We start from the raw sequence: 23,016 nt of genomic DNA on the forward strand, positions 1-23,016 counted from the left end.
TCCGTGATCCGTTTCTGTTTTTGTTTCCGTGTGTCTTCCTTGATTTTTGGAGGATCACCAGACATGAAAAGAGAAAAAAAAATCTAAGTCAAGTTTGCCTTGCAAATGATAGGAAAAAAATGGACGCGGACGCCCGGACGCGGATGACAATCTTGTGTGCCTCCGTGTTTTTTCACGGACCCATTAATTTGAATGGGTCCGCGAAACCGTTGTCCGTCAAAAAAATAGGACAGGTCCTATTTTTTTGACGGACTGGAAACACGGATCACGGACGCGGATGACAAACGGTGCATTATCCGAGTTTTCAACGGACCCATTGAAAGGCAATGGGTCCACAGAAAATCACGGAAAACGGAACAACGGACACGGAACACAACAACGGTCGTGTGCATGAGGCCTAAGTCTGATTCGGCAAAGCATTGAGAAAGTCTAAATGCTCCATACTATAAACTCAGTCTTAGGCCTCATGCACACGACAGTTGTTTTTATCGGTCTGCAAAATGGGGTTCCGTTGTTCCGTGATCCGTGTCCGTTTTTGCTTCCGTTGTTTTTCCGTGTGTGTGTTCCGTTTTTTTTTGCGGACCGTCAGAAAACAAGCAAGGGTGAATTTTTTTTTTATATCTCCACCCAGGATACTGGTATATATGCAGGTCACCTGAGTTTGGTTTGGTGGCCATTTTCTGTAGTCTTCACAGAGTACAGAGGTTCTTTTGGTTGCTTGTCTTTGCTGTTTCACCATGGCGGATGACTCAGAGGAAGAGGTCGTACTGCATTGGCTTATTTCTCGGCGATGGGGACAGCGCGCTCTTTTGTTGGACGAGGAACCTAGTAGAAGGCGTCGATTTTGGGTCCATCCGATTGTTTCACAACGCTACCGGAAAGGACACTTTCATACCCTCTACCAAGATCTTCGTCTGCATCCTGAGAAGTTTTTTTCCTTCTGTCGGATGTCAGTGACTACATTTGATCACTTGTTGTCGTCTCTTCGTACTGTCCTTACCTTCATGGACACCAATATGAGGCGCAGCATTTCTCATGAGGAAAGGCTCATCGTCACGTTGAGGTAAGCAATATTTTACGTTTATAGTTTCAACAGTAATGTGCACTGCTTCTGTCAGGAGGAACATGTTTCTGGAAATGGCTGCTGTTAGACATGTGCTGCTGTTTGCTGAAGTAACCTTTCTTTGCCCATAATGTATTGCGAACATTGTTATGTCCTTTTTTTTTTTTACTTGAATCCTTGATACATAACATGGCAATATTAAAGGTCGTCGTTTCTTTTTATCAGTTTCCAATTTGTGTTCAGCTATTGTCATCATCATGCATAATGTTCACATCATTCTTAAGTCGCCCATAACCTTCAGCATGTCAAGGGTCTAAACACAGTTGTTGTAACTTAGTTGTGGTAGTACTGCCCACACCCCAATAGCTTGTAGTGTTTGGTTCATACACACAAAATCACTATTTTAAATTTTGCTTACTCGACAATGGACATAGATTGTTTAAAAACATGTCTTGTATACAACATTATAGGCGAATCATGTATCTGATGTTCCCTTTGATTTGCTGCTTACTGATGTTTTTTTTTTCTTTTTCCTACAGATTCCTTGCAACTGGGAACTCTTTTGCATCCCTGCATTTTGAGTTTCTTTTAGGAACCTCGACGATCTCTCGGATTGTAAGTCACACTTGCCATGTCATCTGGCAGCAACTCCGAGAGACGGTGATGCCACAGCCCAAGGCGGACGATTGGGTTCGGATCGCTGAGGGCTTCAATATTTCTGCGCAGTTTCCCAACTGCATTAGGGCAATGGATGGCAAGCACATCAGTGTGAAGAAGCCTCCTCACTCAGGGTCACGATTCTTCAATTATAAACACTATTTTTCGGTAGTGTTTATAATGGCTGTTACTGACAGTAACTACCGGTTTATAATGGTTGATATCGGGGCCTATGGAAGCACTGCGGATGCTCGCATCTTTAGTGCTTCTAGAATGGGTGAGCGGCTTCGTGCCAACCAACTTGCCCTGCCCGAGTCCAGAAGACTGCCCGGATATGCAGGTCCACCGGCTCCATTTGTCATCGTGGCGGATGAAGGGTTTGCATTGACTCCCCATGTTATGCGGCCCTTTCCAAAGCGTGGTTTGGATGTCAGGAGGCGTATTTTCAACTACCGGTTGACTCGTGCCCGTCGTTATGTTGAGTGCGCTTTCGGGATACTCTCTAGCAAGTGGAGGGTGTTTTTGTCATCCATACAAATGGATCCGGAGAATGCTACCCTGGTGATTCAAGCTTGTGTTGTTCTACACAACTTCACCAGGATTAATGAGGCTTCCTCTTCTGTTGACCTGGAAGATTTTCCTACGTCATCAGATTTGGGTTTGGAAAGGACCCTGCATAGACGACCTGGGACTGCAGGCATTGCAGTTCGGGAACTCTATGCAGACTACTTTTACAGCCCAGAGGGGTCCTTGCCATGGGAGAGGGACGCTATTCGTGGCAGTGTTTGATATCTTCTGGCCTCGTTAGTTTTTTTTACATTTCTAGATGGCTAATCAAAATTTATTGTGGTAGTTGAGTGTAGGGACTCGAAAGAGAATGAGGACCCTTGACGTGGGCTTGCGGGCTGAGATTTTTTGGACATCACATATTTTAAACTCCATATAAATAAATACTAAAGATGTTTTCTACAAAATGTTAATTGACATTAACATCTTTAGTATTTTGCTTATATGGTCCAAATTTTTTTCTAATACCTCATGATCACATTATCCAAAAATACAGATGTTGTTCTTCAAAATAAAGTGTTTATTTGTGAGCTATTGTGCGTGTCTATGTGTTTTTGAGATGTGTTGAACTATAAATGATTTGTGTATCAAAAAAATTAACACAAGTCAAATTGTTTGTTCCCAAACAAACTTTACATAAAATATGTGGATCACAAATACTAAAACCATACAATTATACATAAATAATAAACACATATTTAAAAAGTGCTATGAAAACATTTTGAAACATACCATATCAAAGTTCAAAGAGGTCTTGGGTAAATGACCCAGGACCATATGAAGAGCGTGGGCGTACATGGGCCTGTTGTGTGGCCCCAGTTGCCAAAGTGGCCGGGTAATTTGGCTGACCCACATGTTGTGTCGGGTCTTGGGAATGGTGGTTGGGGGGGGGAGATGGCCCTTGAGTTGGTTGGGGATGCTGGAGGTAGCTGCGTGTTTGCAGCTGATGAGCAGCATTTAATATTTTATTTTTTAAAACATTTATTTTAGAGTTTATGTCTCCCTGGTAAGGGGAGGAATACATTTTAATGACTATGGCCAGAGAAGCCATGCACTCATGGTACTTGTCCGCAGTGACCTGCTTCATTAATGGTCCTAGTCCCTTTAACATTGCCTCCTCCATGGCATCACTCCTCCTCTGGGCAAGGAATTCTATGACTCGTCCGTCAATCATTTCACGATTCGCTTGCCCAGAGGAAGAGGGAGGGACATGGCGGCGACGCCTGGGCTGCGGCTGCTGGCCTCTCTCTGGGCTCGCCATTGCTAGGGTGGGCTGGGCCAGTGACGACTCTTCAGGCTCCTCTGCTGGCATTGGGGCTGGACTTGTTGCGGGAGAAAAAAAGCCGGTGTCTCACTTCGCGCCGTCTCAGAGTCATCTGAGGCATCCAGACTGTCCACAGTACTGTATTTGAAAGAAACAAGAAAAAATATATTACATCATTTGACTACCTCATTGCAAAAGTACATCATTTTTACTAAGTTAAAACAGCTGTGTGTGTACAATATATACGGTGTGGCTGCATACATCACATATTGGTTTAAAAAAAAAGGAATAACACCTTCAATGTGAATTGTTCATAATACAAATAAAAAATTTAAACTTTAAAAAAAACACATTTGGATATTTGATGTAAAGGCCTAATGTGAAACTATTTGGAATACATTGTTTGGCGTTTGGAGCTGTCCAGCACCAAAAGAGGTTTAGTCATTCAAGGACCAAAACCAGTGCTGATATTCGGTCCATCTCGTCTGTATGTGGCCTGCTTCCACCATCCAAACATCCTTGATGTAATGAACATAATTTCCTGAGAAACAACATGTACCAGGCAACACAAGCCCATGGTGGGAGTAGTAGTTTAAAATTTGCTGGTCGGACGTAGTTGGAGCATCATTATACTCGATTATCATCGGATTATGTAATTGCCATTTTATATGGGAACTTTTAGGAATCCATGTTGTGGTTTGTAATATACCATTTAACCTATGTAAATGACAATTACAGTACAGAACAGGTATCAAATTCAAAAACAGACAAAAGTAAGATAGTAGGTATGTAGGAAAAAATTATAACCAATCAAAACATAATCAAATGGCTACACTATTCAGGGCCAAAAAATAAAAGGAGGGTTTGTCCAACCTTTTGAGATTTGTGACCTATCCACAGGATAGGTACACAAGATTATATTAGTGTGGGACCAACAGCCAGCAAACACGATGATCAACTGTATGAGGAGACAATGCGTGCAGTGAGCACGTGCCATCTCCCTTCTCTATTCCTGCTCTGATTGCAAACATCTATGTTCATTGACCGTGAAAATATTGCTTCACAGGAACAAAAGAGAGAGGGGAGGCGCCATGTGCGCACTGCACTTGTCGTCTCATCATACAGCTCATCAGCGGTGGTGCCTGGTGTGACTCCCCCACAAAAATGATGGCGATCACCTACACCAGGCATGTCCAAACTGCGGCCTGCCAGCTGTTGCACAACCACAACTCCCAGCAGGACTGGATAGCTTACAGCTATTATGGCATGCTGGGAGTTGTAGTTTTGCAACAGCTGGAGGGCCACAGTTTGGACATGCCTGACCTACACAAATGATAGGTCATCAATAGTACAACGTAACACAACCCATTACTTTCTTTTCCACTATTGCTCACAAAGATTAGGAACTAATTTTAACCAACATTTTAAAAAAATAAAACATCAAAAATACTTACGGCCTCAAATCCATAACTGGTCGCAAAAACTGCAACTGGGCAGTGTACAGATAGGGCCTTTTTTTGGAGGTTTCTTCCCCACTCCGGCCTTTATTTGTAATCTCCCGGCGAATTTGATCCCGGCAACTAGACCACCGGGTTTTAGTCTGTTTGACTGTAAATAAATGACATAATATACAAATTACTAAAAATTAAATTGAATCAAAAACAAAATAACAAAGTGCAAATGTTAACCTAGATCAAGGAGACAAATCTCATAAATGTCTGAATTGGCAAGATTATACAGCACATGGTACAGTACTGCAGGTGTGTGGATACTAATGTACAAGTTCAGGAGGGAGGGAACTAGTCGTGCAAGCCATTTGTACTAAAATACTTTAGAATATGTGAGGGTGACAACTATAAGATGCTCAATCACAACAGGGACACATGTGTCACCAAATAAAAAGTGCCCATACATGTTATTATACATGAGTACTGTATGCTGTAGCAAAGGGAGGGACAGCCATTTAAAGTTAGAAATGGTGGGGTATGGTATTTAGTGCACGACTCATTTAAAAACCATGTACAGGCCTTTATGCAAAATGAAGCTGGGCCACAAAATATACAGTATTCTGACCTCATGGAATTTATAGCTACATCATTGTGGCACACACAGGGCAAGGACAGTACAACTACATTGCTAGCACTTACCTAAATCTGCCCGGCCTCGGCCATCTGTTTTGGCCCATTCGGCCCGCCTCATGCTACGGGCCACTTGTTCCCACACAGCCTCCTTACGGACTCGGTCCTGATAGGAACTGGACCGGGTGTTCCATAGTTCGGGCCTCTCCTGTACCAAATTTATTAATTTCTCTACATTCCAGCGTGGCATTTTGACTGAAAATCGATCAGCAATGACTTCCACACCACACTACTGATTTTCGGCACAGGTGGCTAGCAATTAGCATAACCTGTGACCTTAAACTTCCTGTATATATATATTTTTTTTCATTTTATTGGCACAAGTTTTGGCAGATAGTTTTGCCATGGCAAAAGATAGAAATAAAATGGACGCGGATGCGGACGCCAATCGGGTGTGCCTCCGCATTTTTTCAAGGTCCCATTGACTTGAATGGGTCCGCGAACTGTTTTCCGCGAAAAAAATAGGACAGGTTATATTTTTTTGACGGACTGGAACCACGGATCACGGACGCGGATGACAAACGGTGCATCAGCCGAGTTTTCAACGGACCCATTGAAAATCAATGGGTCCGCTGAAAATCACGAAAAACGGCGCAACGGACACGGAATAAAACAACGGTATAGTGCATGAGGCCTTAGGAAGACATACAATTAAGGTGGCCATACACATTAGATAGAAGTTGGTTGATGGTTTAACAGCAGTTAAACACGCAAACATCTGGTGAACGTTCATAGATATGGCTAGAGTCAGACATACCCCCTGTGCAGCCGATTCGGCTATACAGGGGCCCAGTGTGGGAGGGGAGCCCATTACAAGCTGTTGGTGGCAGGGCAGTGGGAAATGAGCTCTTCCATTGTGGAAGCGCTCATCTCTATATTCATCTGTATCGCCGTCCTCAGGACAGTGATACCGATGATTGCTGCGGCGGGGCAGGGGAGAGGCGTCTCCCTTCCCTGTTTCTCTGATAGGCTGCAGGCCATGCAGGCGGCGCGATGATGTACAGCGTGGGAGACAGGCTGGAAGAGGTCTGCATCGCATTCCTGAAAGTGGCATGAAGGTAAGGCCTCATGCACACGACCGTGCCGTTTTTTGCGGTCCGCAAACCGTGGATCCGCAAAAAACGGAAGGCGCCCGTGTTGCCTTCCACAATTTGCGGAACGGAACTTGCGCCGGCAATATAAATGCCTATTCTTGTCCGCAAAGCGCGGACAAGAATAGGACATGTTATATTTTTTTAGCGGGGCCGCGGAACGGAGCCACGGATGCGGACAGCACACGGAGTGCTGTCAGCATCTTTTGCGGCCCCATTGAAATGAATGGGTCCGCATCTGAGCCGCCAAAACGGCGGCTCGGATGTGGACCCAAACAACGGTCGTGTGCATGAGGCCTAAGTATGTGAGTTTATTTTTTTCATTTACACTATGCTGTTGCCCAGTATGGGGAAGGGGGAGAGGAGCACTATGGGGTTATCTGCTGTGGGCCCTATATACTGGAATTATATACTGGAACATGTGGGGGGCACTATGGAGAAGGGAAGGAGGAGCACTATGGCGCATCTACTGGGGGCATTATATACTGGCACACATGGGGGCACTATGGGGAAGGGGGGAGAGGAGCATTATGGGGATATCTACTTGGGGCACTCTATAGGGGCATTTTATACTGGCACATTATGTCAGGCACTATGGGGGCATCTACTGAGGGCACTATATAGGAATATTCAATACTGGTGTAAATTATAGGGCACTATGGGGACCTTAGCTCAACTGGGGGCACTAAGAAAGGTTTTTTTTGGGCACACAGTAGGTGGCATTGGCACATATTATGAGGGCACTATGGGGACATTGGCTGGGGGGCACAAGGAGGAGGTATTTTTTTATACTGCCACAGTGTACTTTTTTTGTACTAGTGCACATTATAAGGGGGCTTTTTTCTACTGTCACACATTATAAAGAGAATTATTAGTACCGGGGGCATTATGGTGGGCTTTATTAACATGGGGAACATAAATACTAGTATGGGAACTATGGGAGCATTATTACTGCTGGGGCACAGTGGGGACATTATTACTGTAGGGGCACTAAGTGTACTCTGGCAGATAATTATTTTTATTGGTGGGACTTTGGAGAGCACTATTACTTTGTGGGGCACCCTGGCACAGCATTAGCTTAGAATAATTATTTTTGGGGAACATTATGTTTACACTATTAGTGATGGACCCTATTTGCTGGGTGCAATTATTTTAGGGCACTGTGTACCAATAATTATTGAAGGGGGCATTTCCCTGTGTGGTACTAGTATTTTCAGGGGGACTGTTTCTACAGTATTGTATTGGGGAGCACAGTGGGCACAGTATTGGGGGAGGCGGGATGGGGTGTTTAGAAGGTGGGAGGATAATGGAAAAGTAGGAAACTAAGATGTCTGTCTGTCAAACTCTGCAGAGACGAGAGATGGCTGAAAGAAATCATCATCGTGGTCTGGTCTGAAAGGAGAAGATGAAGACAGAGAACATCTACATCTAAGGTGATGTCACTGGATGTAAGAGGTATGTTGTGCTGTATTAGACTACTTCGACATCTGCGTTAGTGATTTCAGCAGGCTGTTCCAGCAGAGAACAGCCTGCCGAAATTCACTGGATCCAGCAATGCTGAATGCAGACGGAAAGCCCACTGGCCCCATTAACTATAATAGGGTCCGGCAGAGGCCCGGACGCAATCTAACAAAAATGCAGAGAATCGGCAGGACACAAACCTCCACAAGCTGCAGTTTGTGTCCGGCCAATTTCTTGTATTCTTAGTCGGATCAGGTGGCCAGATCGTAGAGCTGCAGGTATGAAAGTAGCCTTACCCTGTATGTTTTGTTTTACTGTATGTAAAGTTAGGAGGAAATAAGTTAGGTTGAGAATTTAGCTTGGGGGGGCCCAGGCACATTCTTTGCACAGGGGCCCTCTGTTGTCTGTGTCCGCTCCTGGATACGGCTATACAGATTTTAGTACATATTGGCTGTTACAGTTGTTCAAACTGCCCATATATGTTCAATGAAACCAGGCGATGGACGAAAGATCTTTCTGGCAACGTTCTTTAAAAGAAAGATCTTATGTTCACAAATGATATTTCATCCAACTATCTGCCAAAAATATTAAACATGGCCAACTTTCTTTTCAAATTATAATGGTCTGTCATCTGTTAGCTAAAACGATTGTTGTTAAATTTCAACCAACGAATGTTCGTTTTGATTGAAATCGTCTGTTTTGATCAACTTAGACAAATGTATATGGCCAACTCTAGAGTTCTGCACCTTAATTAGACAGTAAAACAATGAGAAACAGTTTATTATTTCCAAGAGAATATATGCTCTGTAACTTACATTTATAAATGTAACTTAATTAAGCCCCAATATCTTTGCTCCCCTAAAACAAAGTAGCAAAACTGAATACTATAAGTATAAAAAAAATACCAAACTATCTTCTGTGTCTGTGTGCCCAAAGCAATACATCTCGTGCATCCATGATTTACAGAGAAAACAATGTACGGAAATGATCAGAAGAGAAGACAGTCAAGCTATTTCTTATACATTATTATCATGTAAATTCAAAAAGAAGACATACTATTAAATATAAAAAAAATTACCTTACATCCCATCAATATCCTTTAACTGTAGTGATATGTAGATATTCTTTAGGAATTATAATAGTTGGTAAGTTATAACAGAGGTGGGTTGGAGAAATGGAAGATGATGTAAACACAATAAAACCCATAAGGAATAGTAATGGTAGGTTGGAGAATGAAGAGCGTAAATAATATCTGCACCTTCCTGATGTTTATTGAGGAGGACCTGAATCAGTAGCCAAATGAAGAGGAACACAACCACACCCTCAATCATTCCTTTGGAGCAGAAGAAGATAACCGAATGACACACAGCCCCTGGTGATGTTAATTCCTCTGCCATCGGGGGCTCAGTGTCCATCATTCCTCACTTCTTTAACACTGTGCCTGATGTGGTCATGGAGGGAGCCAAATACAGTCTTCATGTCATGGGCAAATGAATGAGTAAGGTCATCTTCAGTAATTGAGGATTCTGACCTTCAGCCACCTTCTGTGACTGGTGGCAGGTTGAAGTGTTAAGAATTCCAGGAACCAGAAAAGATTTTCATTTCTTTAAGGGATTTTCTTCTAGGTGAGACAATAAGAGGTCACCTTGTTGACTGTGGTTGATATCAGTGGTTACGGGGCCTTTCTGCAAAGGTCTGAGCTAAGTTCCTCCCTCCTTTTCGGGATGCACAATGCTGTCTGTTGTGCCAACTGCATTGAAGGGAGGGAACAAAATGAGTTTCCACCCTTTGCCAGTCTTCTGAGTGATTAACCAACCCTTTCAGAAAATGGATAATGTTTTTAGTAATGGTCATACATGGAATGAAAAGGGATCACTCCGCTGCAAGTTTACATTTTAGGTAGAAATAGAAAAGCTCCGACACATTCTTTTATCCTTACACAGCACTGTCAAAATTAATTAGATTTTTGAAAGCAGTCATGCACATCCACTGCTTTTAACCCATCTACAACCAGATGGCACTACACTGTAAATGTTCTGCCACCACCGTAAATGATGCATGTGTTCTAGATTCTTCACCAATCAGTATATCCACTCATATAAACATTCTGGTCTTTAAGACATCTTAAAGGTTTAGTTAAAAAAATAAAAATAAAATAGCAACCTTATAGCAGTTACAACCTGTAATTAAATTTCACCTCATGTTATAATTTATTTATTTTTTAAACTCTTTTATTAACAAAAAATGAAATAACATTGCCATCATACACTCTTACTACCGAATAAATTATAAACAGTTGTACAGAGACCTTATTATCATCTTCTCTAGCCAACCATTGCATTGTTACGAGTTCCTTACTCCTTGGCTGATACAGTATTATAAAATACATTTTCTCACCGGTGGCCCCACTAAACCGGCTGATCCACGATTCCTCGAGCTGACGACAGGGCTTGTCGCAGTCTCGAAGCCGAGTACATAGTATGAGGTGACCCACACCACAGGCCCCAGATCTTGTAAAATTTTTGTGGTTTATTGCAGTGTTTAAATACTAACCCTATATATGGTAGGATTAGGGATGAGCGAACCCGGACCAGAACCCGAACATTTTCGTAAAAGTCTGGGTTCGGGTTCGGTGTTCGGCGCTTTCTTGGCGCTTTTTGAAAGGCTGCAAAGCAGCCAATCAACAAGCGTCATACTACTTGCCCCAAGAGGCCATGACAGCCATGCCTACTATTGGCATGGCTGTGATTGGCCATTTGCAGCATGTGACCCAGCCTCTATTTAAGCTGGAGTCACGTAGCGCCGCACGTCACTCTGCTCTGATCAGTGTAGGGATAGGATGCAGCTGCTGCTGTTAGGGCGAGATTAGGCAGGGATTTATTTACTGAAGTGATCGATATACAGCTGTGTATCATACAACCTCTGCTATTCAATTGCTCACTGTTTTAAGGCTGCCCAGAGCATTTTTCAGTCACTTTTTTTCTGGGGTGATCGGCGGCCATTCTGTGTCTTGTGGTGCGCCAGCACAAGCTGCCACCAGGTCCATTTTTAACCATCAATAGTGTGTTGTTTTTTTTTGCAATATCCTACATCAGGGGCTTGGCTGTGCTTGCTATTTTATTGAGGGGTAAAATACAATTGCCAAAATAGCAGTACCCTAAATCTGGTGTTTCAGCTGTGGCTAGCCAATTGTAATACTGTCTGCTGTCTGCTGAAGCACAGTTTTTGTTCTGGGTTGAAATACAATTCCCAACTTAGCAATTCCTTAAATTAGTTGTTTATGCTCTATCAGGCCAAGGTTAAATCTATCCATAAAAGGGTATATTAGATTGAAGGTGCGGATAGGGTCATCCTCAACAACTTCACACGCTACCGTGGATTTCAAGTCTAATTCTGTCCGTAAAAGGGATACCTGTCATCCAGCGCCTAAATACTAGGCCTACAATTTATATTCAGCTAAATCTGTCGTTACTGCTGTGCCTGTATTAGTGTAATACAGTACCTAAATAGATAGCCAGATAGTGTTAGGTGCCTGTAAAAAAAAAAGGCCTGAATTTGAATTCAATACATTGGGCCAAATAATTTTTTTCTTATTGTGGTGAACGGTAACAATGAGGAAAACATCTAGTAAGGGATGCGGACGCGGACATGGTCGTGGTGGTGTTAGTGGACCCTCTGGTGCTGGGAGAGGACGTGGCCGTTCTGCCACAGCCACACGTCCTAGTGAACCAACTACCTCAGGTCCCAGTAGCCACCAGAATTTACAGCGATATTTGGTGGGGCCCAATGCCGTTCTAAGGATGGTAAGGCCTGAGCAGGTACAGGCATTAGTCAATTGGGTGGCCGACAGTGGATCCAGCACGTTCACATTATCTCCCACCCAGTCTTCTGCAGAAAGCGCACAGATGGCGCATGAAAACCAAGCCCATCAGTCTGTCACATCACCCCCATGCATATCAGGGAAACTGTCTGAGCCTCAAGTTATGCAGCAGTCTCTTATGCTGTTTGAAGACTCTGCTGCCAGGGTTTCCCAAGGGCATCCACCTAGCTCTTCACCAGGGGTGGAAGAGATAGAATGCACTAACGCACAACCACTTATGTTTCCTGATGATGAGGACATGGGAATACCACCTCAGCACGTCTCTGATGATGACGAAACACAGGTGCCAACTGCTGCGTCTTTCTGCAGTGTGCAGACTGAACAGGAGGTCAGGGAGGAAGACTGGGTGGAAGACGATGCAAGGGACGATGAGGTCCTAGACCCCACATGGAATGAAGGTCGTGCCACTGACTTTCAGAATTCGGAGGAAGAGGCAGTGGTGAGACCGAGCCAACAGCGTAGCAAAAGAGGGAGCAGTGGGCAAAAGCAGAACACCCGCCGCCAAGAGATTCCGTATGCTACTGGCCACCGCCATCTGGGACCGAGCACCCCAAAGACAGCTTCAAGGAGTTCCCTGGCGTGACAGTTCTTCAAACAATGTGCTGACGGCAAGACCCGAGTCGTTTGCACGCTGTGCCATCAGAGCCTGAAGCGAGGCATTAACGTTCTGAACCTTAGCACAACCTGCATGACCAGGCACCTGCATGCAAAGCATGAACTGCAGAGTAAACACCTTAAAAACAAGGAACTCACTCAGGCTCCCCCTGCTACCTCTTCTGCTGCTGCCGCCGCCTCGGCCTCTTCCTCCGCCTCTGGAGGAACGTTGGCACCTGCCGCCCAGCAAACAGAGGATGTACCACCAACACCACCACCTCCGTCACCAAGCATCTCAACCATGTCACACGGCAGCGTTCAGCTCTCCATCTCACAAACATTTGAGAGAAAGCGTAAATTCCCAACTAGCCACCCTCGATCCCTGGCCCTGAATGCCAGCATTTCTAAACTACTGGCCTATGAAATGCTGTCATTCAGGCTGGTGGACACAGACAGCTTCAAACAGCTCATGTCGCTTGCTGTCCCACAGTATGTTGTTCCCAGCCGCCACTACTTCTCCAAGAGAGCCGTGCCTTCCCTGCACAACCAAGTATCCGATAAAATCAAGTGTGCACTGCGCAACGCCATCTGTGGCAAGGTCCACCTAACCACAGATACGTGGACCAGTAAGCACGGCCAGGGACGCTATATCTCCCTATCTGCACACTGGGTAAATGTAGTGGCGGCTGGGCCCCAGGCGAAGAGCTGTTTGGCGCACGTCCTTCCGCCGCCAAGGATCGCAGGGCAACATTCTTTGCCTCCTGTTGCCTCCTCCTCCTACTCGGCTTCCTCCTCCTCTTCTTCCACCTGCTCATCCAGTCAGCCACACACCTTCACTACCAACTTCAGCACAGCCCGGGGTAAACGTCAGCAGGCCATTCTGAAACTCATATGTTTGGAGGACAGGCCCCACACCGCACAGGAGTTGTGGCGGGGTATAGAACAACAGACCGACGAGTGGTTGCTGCCAGTGAGCTTCAAGCCCGGCCTGGTGGTGTGCGATAATGGGCGAAATCTCGTTGCAGCTCTGGGACTAGCCGGTTTGACACACATCCCTTGCCTGGCGCATGTGCTGAAGTGGTGGTGCAGAAGTTCATTCACAACTACCCTGACATGTCAGAGCTGCTGCATAAAGTGCGGGCCGTCTGTGCGTGCTTCCGGTGTTCACATCCTGCCGCTGCTCGCCTGTCTGCGCTACAGCGTAACTTCGGCCTTCCCGCTCACCGCCTCATATGCGACGTGCCCACCAGGTGGAACTCTACCTTGCACATCCTGGACAGACTGTGCGAGCAGCAGCAGGCTATAGTGGAGTTTCAGCTGCAGCACGCACGGGTCAGTCGCACTGCGGAACAGCACCACTTCACCACCAATGACTGGGCCTCCATGTGAGACATGTGAGACCTGTGTGCCCTGTTGCGCTGTTTCGAGTACTCCACCAACATGGCCAGTGGCGATGACGCCGTTATCAGCGTTACAATACCACTTCGATGTCTCCTTGAGAAAACACTTAGGGCGATGATGGAAGAGGAGGTGGCCCAGGAGGAGGAGGAGGAGGAAGAGGGGTAATTTTTAGCACTTTTAGGCCAGTCTCTTCGAAGTGACTCAGAGGGAGGTTTTTTGCAACAGCAGAGGCCAGGTACAAATGTGGCCAGCCAGGGCCCACTACTGGAGGACGAGGATGAGGAGGAGGTGGAGGAGGAGGTGGAGGAGGATGAGGATGAGGATGAGGATGAAGCATGTTCACAGCGGGGTGGCACCCAACGCAGCTCGGGCCCATCACTGGTGCGTGGCTGGGGGGAAACGCAGGACGATGACGATATGCCTCCCACAGAGGACAGCTTGTCCTTACCTCTGGGCAGCCTGGCACACATGAGCGACTACTTGCTGCAGTGCCTGCGCAACGACAGCAGAGTTGCCCACATTTTAACGTGTCCGGACTACTGGGTTGCCACCCTGCTGGATCCCCGGTACAAAGACAATGTGCCCAACTTACTTCCTGCACTGGAGCGTGATAGGAAGATGCGCGAGTACAAGCGCACGTTGGTAGACGCGCTACTGAGAGCATTCCCAAATGTCACAGGGGAACAAGTGGAAGCCCAAGGCGAAGGCAGAGGAGGAGCAAGAGGTCGCCAACGCAGCTGTGTCACGGCCAGCTCCTCTGAGGGCAGGGTTAGCATGGCAGAGATGTGGAAAAGTTTTGTCACCACGCCAGAGCTAACTGCACCACCACCTGATACGGAACGTGTTAGCAGGAGGCAACATTTCACTAACATGATGGAACAGTACGTGTGCACACCCCTCCACGTACTGACTGATGGTTCGGCCCCATTCAACTTCTGGGTCTCCAAATTGTCCACGTGGCCAGAGCTAGCCTTTTATGCCTTGGAGATGCTGGCCTGCCCGGCGGCCAGCGTTTTGTCTGAACGTGTATTCAGCACGGCAGGGGGCGTCATTACAGACAAACACAGCCGCCTGTCTACAGCCAATGTGGACAAGCTGACGTTCATAAAAATGAACCAAGCATGGATCCCACAGGACCTGTCCATCCCTTGTGCAGATTAGACATTTATAACTACCTCCCCTTAACCATATATTATTGTACTCCAGGGCACTTCCTCATTCAATCCTTTTTTTATTTTCATTTTACCATTATATTGCGGGGCAACCCAAAGTTTAATGAACCTCTCCTCTGTCTGGGTGCCGGGGCCTAAAAATATCTGACAGTGGCCTGTTCCAGTGTTGGGTGACATGAAGCCTGATTCTCTGCTATGACATGAAGCCTGATTCTCTGCTATGTGACCTCTCTCCTCTGTCTGGGTGCCGGGGCCTAAAAATATCTGACAATGGCCTGTTCCAGTGTTGGGTGACATGAAGCCTGATTCTCTGCTATGACATGAAGCCTGATTCTCTGCTATGGGACCTCTCTCCTCTGTCTGGGTGCCGGGGCCTAAAAATATCTGACAATGGCCTGTTCCAGTGTTGGGTGACATGAAGCCTGATTCTCTGCTATGACATGAAGCCTGATTCTCTGCTATGGGACCTCTCTCCTCTGTCTGGCTGCCAGGGCCTAAAAATATCTGACAATGGCCTGTTCCAGTGTTGGGTGACATGAAGCCTGATTCTCTGCTATGGGACCTCTCTCCTCTGTCTGGGTGCCGGGGCCTAAAAATATCTGACAGTGGCCTGTTCCAGTGTTGGGTGATGTGAAGCCTGATTCTCTGCTATGACTTGAATTCTGATTCTCTGCTATGACTTGAATTCTGATTCTCTGCTATGACATGAAGCCTGATTCTCTGCTATGGGACCTCTCTCCTCTGTCTGGGTGCCGGGGCCTAAAAATATCTGACAATGGCCTGTTCCAGTGTTGGGTGACATGAAGCCTGATTCTCTGCTATGGGACCTCTCTCCTCTGTCTGGGTGCCGGGGCCTAAAAATATCTGACAGTGGCCTGTTCCAGTGTTGGGTGACGTGAAGCTTGATTCTCTGCTATGACTTGAATTCTGATTCTCTGCTATGACTTAAATTCTGATTCTCTGCTATGACATGAAGCCTGATTCTCTGCTATGGGACCTCTCTCCTCTGTCTGGGTGCCGGGGCCTAAAAATATCTGACAGTGGCCTGTTCCAGTGGTGGGTGACGTGAAGCCTGATTCTCTGCTATGGGACCTCTCTCCTCTATCTGGGTGCCAGGGCCTAAATATCTGACAATGGCCTGTTCCAGTGGTGGGTGACGTGAAGCCTGATTCTCTGCTATGACATGAAGCCTGATTCTCTGCTATGGGACCTCTCTCCTCTGTCTGGGTGCCGGGGCCTAAATATCTGACAATGGCCTGTTCCAGTGGTGGGTGACGTGAAGCCTGATTCTCTGCTATGACATGAAGCCTGATTCTCTGCTATGACATGAAGCCTGATTCTCTGCTATGACATGAAGCCTGATTCTCTGCTATGACATGAAGCCTGATTCTCTGCTATGACTTGAAGCCTGATTCTCTGCTATGGGACCTCTCTCCTCTGTCTGGGTGCCGGGGCCTAAAAATATCTGACAGTGGCCTGTTCCAGTGGTAGGTGAAATGAAGCCTGATTCTCTGCTATGGGACCTCTCTCCTCTGTCTGGGTGCCGGGGCCTAAATATCTGACAATGGCCTGTTCCAGTGGTGGGTGACGTGAAGCCTGATTCTCTGCTATGACATGAAGCCTGATTCTCTGCTATGACTTGAAGCCTGATTCTCTGCTATGACATGAAGCCTGATTCTCTGCTATGGGACCTCTCTCCTCTGTCTGGGTGCCGGGGCCTAAATATCTGACAATGGCCTGTTCCAGTGGTGGGTGACGTGAAGCCTGATTCTCTGCTATGACATGAAGCCTGATTCTCTGCTATGACTTGAAGCCTGATTCTCTGCTATGACATGAAGCCTGATTCTCTGCTATGGGACCTCTCTCCTCTGTCTGGGTGCCGGGGCCTAAATATCTGACAATGGCCTGTTCCAGTGGTGGGTGACGTGAAGCCTGATTCTCTGCTATGGCATGAAGCCTGATTCTCTGCCATGAGACCTCTCTCCAATTGATATTAGTTAATTTTAATTTATTTTATTTTTATTTTAATTCATTTCCCTATCCACATTTGTTTGCAGGGGATTTACCTACATTTTGCTGCCTTTTGCAGCCCTCTAGCCCTTTCCTGGGCTATTTTACAGCCTTTTTAGTGCCGAAAAGTTCGGGTCCCCATTGACTTCAATGGGGTTTGGGTTCGGGGCGAAGTTCGGGTCGAGTTCGGATCCCGAACCCGAACATTTCCGGGAAGTTCGGCCGAACTTCTCGAACCCGAACATCCAGGTGTTCGCTCAACTCTAGGTAGGATCTTATTTATCTGTAATTTCCACATGGTCCAGTTCGGTGTATTGGGGCTATACCATCTCAGAGCAATGCATTTATGTGCCATAAACAGTGATTCTTTCAGGAATGTTGCCATATAGTGATATCAACTGTCTTCGTCCAGCACTACCAGCAGGCAGACCCCAGGGGTGCAGGCCACCCCCACCGGCAATAAAGGGAAAAGAAGACCAGTCCCCCTCCCAGAACACAGCAATCGGGTTACAGCTCCATATCATATGACAGAAGTCCGCTTCCAGTTACCTACCGTGGAAGGCACCCTGCCCATTCTATGCAGTCTAATTGGTGTGAGATATGTCTGATGAATGATGTAAAGCTGGATTATTTTGTTATTAACTGCAGGTGATACATGTAAATGTGATTCCAATAAAACCGTTATAGATTCTTCTGTGAGTGTTGGTATCAATCTTTTCCATTTATCTATTGCTGGGGGAGGACTGGCGCTGAGCAACCCCCCCGTGTGCAGGTATGAGTAGATCGCCAAGACTAGTCCTCTGAGACCCTGGGTTTTGACAACTCCTATGAGTGGATACTTAGAGATCCTGTTTCCATTATATGGCAACTTGGTTTGTATGGCAGCGCTGAGTTGTAGATATGAGAAGAAGTGGGTACGAGGGATATCATACTTTTGTGACAGTGCCATGAATGTCATTATTACTCCCTGATCAGAAATGTCACCAAGGGTTTTGACCCCTGCCAGTTTACATCTGTCCGCTCCCATAACCACCTGCAAATGCGGCAAGGATTGATTGTCCCATAGGGGTATGTCTAAGACAACCTCCGTAAATTGGGACAATGCTTTAGCCTCTTTCCAGACCGTTTGAGGCAATTTGTGCAATGGCAACAATGGCTTCTAAAATTTGGGGGTCGCCTCCAACACTGACCATAGTGTGTTACAATTTAGATATAGTTTTAAAAAATACTCTGAAGTGGGCAGGTCTTCAGTTGTATACCAGGTGTTCATGAGCCGCAGTTGGCCGGCCAGGTAGTACATAAAATAATCCGGTAATGCAATGCCTCCCTCCGTTTTGGAGCGCCTCAATATATCTAAGCTAAACTTGGCTCGAGATCTGCCCCAAATAAAGACCCTAGTCCAGGAGTCCATTTCTTTAAAGATCTATTTGGGTATGTGCGTTTCTGAATGCTGATCTGTATATAGCACCTTAGGGAGTATGATCATTTTGATTAAGTTAATGCGCCCTGCTACCGAGACAGGCAACGGTTTCCAGTTTTTACATTTATTCCGAACTAGCTAAAGGACTCGGCTTCGCTCGGGTATATTTAATCTATTTCATTTAATGTTTGTGTGTGTCGTTAAAAGATATTAACACTATCCACTATAACAATGTCATCTACAGCACCCCTTCCCCCAAAACCATGACCTCCACAGCATCCCACCCCTTAACACTGACCCCCTCACAGTGCCCCGTCCCTTAAAATTGGACCTCCACAGCAGCCCACCCCCTTAACTTTGTCCTTTACAGCAGCCTTCCCCTTTAACAGTGACTTTCACTGCATACCACCCCCTTGACAGTGACCTCCACAGGGGCCCACCCCCTTAACAGTGGCCTTTACTGGATCGGGGGGGGGGGGGTCCTTTTGAACAGCTCACTCTAAGACAGCAGCACTGTACTGTCTGAGTGTGATCTGCAGGGAGAAAGTCACCCTCCCTCCCACCTCTGCAGCTGACAGAAGTTTATTTTTGCCTTCATTTTTTTAATCCCTGTCGGCTGATGAGAGAAGGGGGCGTGGCCTTACCAGATCTGGGCGTGGCTTAGCACAACCTAGAAGTTGATTTTTAACTTAATTTTTTCAATTTCAGTCGGCTGAGGAGTGGGAGGGGGCGTGGCCTAACCAGGTCGGGTGCGTGTCCTTTTGAACAGCTTTTCCGCATTTCTGGAGCGCGGCCCCGATCTTCCAGGCCGCAGCTCCGGAAAAAAATAGAGCATGTCCTATTCTTGTTTGCAATTGCGACAAGAATAGGCATTTCTATGGGGGTGCCAGCAGGGTGTATTGCGGATCCGCTATGCACTACGGACGTCTGAATGGAGCCTAAGACAGCAGTACTGTGCTGTCTGAGTGTAAGCTGCAGGGAGAAAGTCACCCTCCCTCCCACCCTTGCAGCTGACAAAAGTTGATTTTTACCTTCATTTTTCTCAATCCCCGTCAGCTCAGGAGTTGAAGGGGGCGTGCCCTTCAGAATAGGGGTGTCTTAGTGGGACCTGGGGGTGTGGTTTTAAGTCTTTTAAAGGGTGGACACATTGTGGCAGGGGGCGTGTCTGGGCTCCTTCCTGCAAGAGTGACGCCCCTCTGGGCACCTTACTGGCTCATTTGCATACCAAATAAACTGGATTTTTAAAGGATAAAAATATCTACTGATGGAACAAATGCACATCTTGAAATAAGGTACTAAGTGCTATTAGGCCATGGCTTTACTTCAATAGCAATTATACTTGTGACAGATTTCCTTTAAAGCTCTCCTACAGCAGTGAAGAAAAATGGCTGAGTTGTTATGGAAACCTGGAGTAAAACTGTGTATGTGGAGGCTGGAGGACCTGCGAGCTTCGATTGGCTGATAAGGGTCATGTGACCAAGCTTCTATTGGCTAATGCATTTTTTGGGAATATCTCAGGAACGGTACATCCTAAAGAGCTGAGACCTGGTCTAAAACCTTCCCGGACACCTGAAATACCTGTGTGACAAATTTCGTGATTGTAAATGTGACGGTACGGATTCCTTTAGCGGACACACACACATACACATACACTCAGCTTTATATATTACATGTGATCAATTAAGGTGTAAATGTTGAGTGATATAGCCTGGGAGTGTCGTTTAGTGATATTTACCCCAAGATATTTAAATGTATCTACCACCTTTAATCTAGCTACATGCGAAGGGCCCGTCCAGTCTGTTCTGCCCAGAGGCATGTATACTCCCAGTTTATTCTTAGGCCCGAGTATTTCCCAAACTCATCTATCAGAGCCACCACGTTGCTGAGGGACGACTCAGGTGAGGACAGATATAAGATCATATCATCAGCATAAAGTCCTCTGCGGGCCTCTCTCTCACCCATGGTCACTCCAGTTATATTATTACTACTCCTCACCCTAATTGCCAGGGTCTCAACTGCCAGGGCAAATAAGAGTGGTGACAGGGGACAACCCTGTCTCTTTCCTCTGTGAAGGGGGAAACTTTCTGACAGTTCTCCATTTATTAGTAGCCTGCTTACTGGACTGCTGTACAGGATATTAATCCATCTGAGGAATTGTGGACCAAACCCAAAGACCCTCAGGCAGCCTAGCAACTATGTCCACTCTATAGAGTCAAATGCCTTGGCAGCATCCAATAAGGCCAAGGCCCAATCCGAGTTCAGGGCATAGCCCATCTGCGTAACTACCTGAACCCATCTGATGTTCTCAGTGGTGAACTTCCCTGGCATGGAACCTGTCTGGGCTTGGGGAACCAGTGACAGAATTACCTGGTTAAGGCGAGTTGCCAGTATTCTAGTCAGAATTTTGTAATCTACGTTTAGCAGTGCTATGGGCTTATAGGAACTGCAGTCGAGGGGATCTTTGTCGGGTTTAAGCAACAGTATTATAGTGGCTTCCATAAATGAGTCGTGTAGGCGTCCCATCTCTAGCGCCGAATGGAAAGTGGCCAACAATTAAATGTTACAGCACCTCCACATATCTAGCGTACACCTCCTTGGGTAGCCTGTCTGGGCCTGGAGATTTCCCATTGTTAAGATCCGATATCGCTTGCAGTACCTCCTCCAGGCTAATCAGTTGATCTAATTGGGCACTTTGTGTTATGGTGAGTTTAGGAAGAAGGATGTGACAAAGCGGCTTTTAATTAAAGCCTTTAAAGGGTTTCTGTCACCCCATTAAACCGTTTTTTTTTTTTCTTTACTAATAATCCCTATAGTGCGATCTCATGATACATAAGCAAATTAATCATTTTGGTTCAGTAGAATTTGCTAAAAATCGATTTTTAAAATATGTTAATTACCTTGCTACCAGCAAGTAGGGCGGCTACTTGCTGGTAGCAGCCGCATCCTCCGATGGTAATGACGCCCCCTCGGCATGCTGATTGACAGGGCCAGGGAAGGGAATCATTCTCTGCTGGCGCTGTTAGAATTTGAATTCTCGCGCCTGCGCCGTACCTGACTTCAATCGGCGCAGGCGCACTGAGAGGCGGCCGCTCGCTTGACCGCTCCATCCTCAATGCGCCTGCGTCGATGACGTCATCAAGTACACCCGGAAGAGAAGACGCCGGCATCGCTGGAAGGAGGCGGAGAGTCTGGTGACGTCGCTGGATGCTCGAATCAGGTAAGTATGTACATAATAAGCATGCTGCCACAAAAACCACCAACGAAATGGGAATAAATAATTTTATAAAAATGACAGTTATTAACACTATACCACCAACGATTATTAATAATAAATCTCTTCCGGGTGTACTTGATGACATCATCAACGCAGGCGCATTGAGGATGGAGCGGTCGAGAGAGTGGCCGCCTCTCAGTGCGCCTGCGCCGATTGAAGACAGGTACGGCGCAGGCGCGAGATTTCAAATTCTAACAGCGCCAGCAGAGAACGATTCCCTTCCCTGGCCCTGTCAATCAGCATGCCGAGGGGGCGTCATTACCATCGGAGGATGCAGCTGCTACCAGCAAGTAGCCGCCCTATTTGCTGGTAGCAAGGTAATTAGCATATTTTAAAAATCGATTTTTAGCAAATTCTACTGAACCAAAATGATTAATTTGCTTATGTATCATGAGCTCGCACTATAGGGATTATTAGTAAAGAAAAGAAAAAAAACGGTTTAATGGGGTGACAGAAACCCTTTTAAGATACACTCTGGTGCTCCGAATCAAAGTACCCCCCAGGGGTTAATATCCACGTGTGGCTGAGAGACTAGACGCTGACACATAGATGGTCAATGCAATCTCTACTTTATTACAGAAAGTAAACATCTTCAGAAGAGGGCAGTTCTTTCTGAGGCCCAGGCATTATTTCATTGGCTCAAAAGGAAGAAGAGATAAGAGAAAAAGAGATAACACTCTAGCATCTCCGCACTGTGCACTACTTTGGAATGTGAACTAATGTAAACATCTGGTTATCGTCGCCATGTTGTAATGGCGTCTATCCTAACAATAATACTGCACACGTCATATATGACACTTCAAAGAGGTGTTCTTCTATAGGCAGTGAGTAATATGTGTGTTTCATATTCATCCAGCCAAGGGATTGGCTTAGCATCCTTTCACAGTGCACACATCTTCTTCAAAGCATCTGTGAGGAGATAGAAGACACACATACTGCCCACAGCACAGTTCTCTGCTTCCCCCCCCCCTTCTTCTCCTCATAGCATTGCATAGACAGAGCTCGACTAACAGCAGAAAGGGGA

General features: G+C 46.1%; 1 protein-coding gene across 1 annotated transcript in view; it reads right to left on the reverse strand.

Moving 5' to 3' along the window:
- The window catches only part of LOC120986216 (synaptotagmin-4-like), a 46,073-nt gene that overhangs the window by 22,586 nt on the left and 471 nt on the right, over positions 1 to 23,016 (reverse strand). The gene's annotated exons all lie outside the window — the stretch shown is intronic.

The sequence above is a fragment of the Bufo bufo genome, chromosome 1 (assembly GCF_905171765.1).
Source record: "Bufo bufo chromosome 1, aBufBuf1.1, whole genome shotgun sequence".
NCBI classification, from domain to species: domain Eukaryota; kingdom Metazoa; phylum Chordata; class Amphibia; order Anura; family Bufonidae; genus Bufo; species Bufo bufo.